The following is a 2,744-nucleotide window of genomic DNA, read 5'->3' on the forward strand; positions in this document are numbered from 1 at the left end:
ATGCCCTCAGAGCAGCCCAGTGAGAGAGCAAAATGTTATCCCCATTTGGGGAAACTGAGGCTCAGTGAAGGGAGTTTCATAATACCCTCCAAGGACTCCAGGGCCACTTCTTACAGGAAGCCTTTCTTGATTCTCCCCTACCTACCCCCACCTCCCACTGAGATGATTTGTACTCCCTACAGAAAGATTCCTTAGTACTTTTTGTCCAGTTATCTATAGGTTGTTTACCCTAATGGACCATAAGTTTCTTGAAGGTGGGGACTTTCCCCCTTCTTATCTTTGCCTCCGATTGGAATTAAATAGCCACCTCCCTAGTAAGGGGAGACGCTGAGAGTAGAACTGAGCTGGAAGGGACCTTGGAGGTCATCTAGGGGGCACCACAGTGAATAGAACCCTGGGCCTGGAGTCAGTTCAAATCCAGCCTCAGCCACTTCCTAGTTGTATGACCCTGGGCAAGTCACTTCGCAGCATTTGCCTCAGATTCCTCATCGATAAAATGAAGAAAGAAATGACAAGCCATTCCAGGATCTCTGCAGAGAAAACCTCATATAGGGTCACCAAGAGTCGGACATGACTGAAAAATGACTGGACAACTACAAATTTTGAAGGCCATGAATATCCTGCCAATTTTACAGAGTGGGGAACTGAGGGTGGAGCATTCTAGCAACTTAGCCCCAGGTCACTGAGAGAGGCATAGAAGAGATGTGGTCAGAGCCTGGGCCTCTTGGCTTCCCCCCACCAAAGTCCTCACCTGCTGGAGAAGGATTTCTATGGCCTGAGAGGGTCTGTGTTCAAATCCTGACTGCCACGTACTCACTGTGTGACCCAGTCAAGTCGTCTCAGCAGCTGAGTGTCCTCTAGCTGAAACTGAACCACAAGCAGAGGTGTGATGTTGTCCAAAGGGGGACATTGCCTGTGGAGCCATCCCCAGGCTTCCTTTCATCTTATACCCGCATATGGCAGAATTAGGACTTTGAGGGACACATTTGCTCAGAGTTCAGGCTCTTCTCTGGCCCTCTGGCTCTGGGTAAGGTCACTGTATCGTCTCTCTCCAGGACTCACAATCGCCTCCCAGCTTCCTTCCTGGGGAAGGGAAGGGAAGGAAGAGGCAGGAAAAAGCAATCTGCTCATTCAGAGCCCTCCGCCCTCCTATCAGGCCAGGGGCCGGACACTGGCTCACTGAGTCTTGGCAATGTGTCCCCTCCGGCTTATGGGCTGGGCAAGGGCTGGTGCTTCTCTGGAGAGCCTGGAAGTACAGAATAAGGTGTCATGGAACTGGGAGAAGGCAAAAGGATTTCAGTAGGAGCAGTATAGGACAGCACATGTGTGGGCCCCCCAAGCCCTGACATCCCCTGTTCTAAGGCCCCTCCCAGCCCTGACATCCCCTGTTCTAAGGCCCCTCCCAGCCCTGACATCCCCTGTTCTAAGGCCCCTCCCAGCTCTGACATCCCCTCTTCTAAGATGCCATCCTATCTCAGGTCCCCAGTTTCCTCACTTAGCTGGACTTTTCTATGACCTTGCTTGTGGGGGGCGCTGCCAGCTGGGCTGTGTTGGGGTCATTGTGAGCTGACCAAAGGCAGCCTGGCCTGGCCTTCAGGGATGAGGCTGCTGCACTTATTTAACAGTTCTCCTCTGTAAAAAATCATTTGGATTATTAGGATAATTATAGCCATTTCTAGTCTCATCTTCCACAGTGAACTGACCAACCCATGCCCTGGGGACTCCCTCCTGTCTGCCAGGACAAGGCCCATTGGGGAGGACCTAAGAGGGGCCAGGGGCCAGGGTACTCTACTCTGAGGTGAGCAGGGAGAGCGAATCACAGCCTTGACATCCAGGCTCACATTTCTGAGCCTCTCCTATGACTCAGGTGGCCAGAGGGAATTCCAAAAGAATGAGGTGAGTCACTCTGCAGCCTTGTGGGTCTTCCCTAGGTTTCCCCAAACTCTGCCTTTGATTGGCTGCCAGGCACTCCCTCCTGCCACTATGAGCTGGGGTGAAGGAGAGGGGAAGGAGGAGAGAGAGGAAACCACATAGCCTCAACCATACTAACAACAAGTTATGCCAAAGGCTGGCAGCTAGTCAAAGGTCAACTGCTGATACCTTGTGAATAGGCAGAAGATGCTCATTCAAGCCTGGGCACCCTGGTCCACTTTAACCAGTAGGGTCAGAGAATGCCCAGCCATCTGGTGACCAGGCCAGTTCGCTGCTCTGTGGCCCAAATAGCTGTGCCTGGTCTGACTTCCTGGCTGTCACACAAAGGTGCCAGGGAGAGAGTCTCACCCTCTCATCTTACCCCTCCATTATTAGTTCACCAGGATTCCTCGGCAGGCCGCTGAGGTTAGGGACAAGAGAGGTATGGGGGTCAGAGGAAGGGAGACAGGGCTGGCAGGTTGTTGTTCTTCTTTCTTTTTTTTTTTTTTATTTATTTTATTTATTTATTTATTTATTTTTATTTTGTAATGTTTAACAATCACTGCCATACAATTGTGATTTTATCCCCCCCACCTACCCCCCACTCCCCCCCTCCCTCCCCACGACTGCATACAATTCTGTATAGATTCTACATATACTTTCCTATTGAGTATATTTTCACTATAGTCATGCTATGTAGTCAGACTAAGATAAATGAAAGAAATCGTATAACAAATCAGAACATGATACACAAACACATACACATACACAAACATGATCTGCTACAATATGTGAGTGACTTCCATATTTCTCTCTCTGAGTGTGGCAGGCAT

The sequence above is a fragment of the Notamacropus eugenii genome, chromosome 2 (assembly GCF_028372415.1).
Source record: "Notamacropus eugenii isolate mMacEug1 chromosome 2, mMacEug1.pri_v2, whole genome shotgun sequence".
Classification (NCBI taxonomy): Eukaryota; Metazoa; Chordata; class Mammalia; order Diprotodontia; family Macropodidae; genus Notamacropus; species Notamacropus eugenii.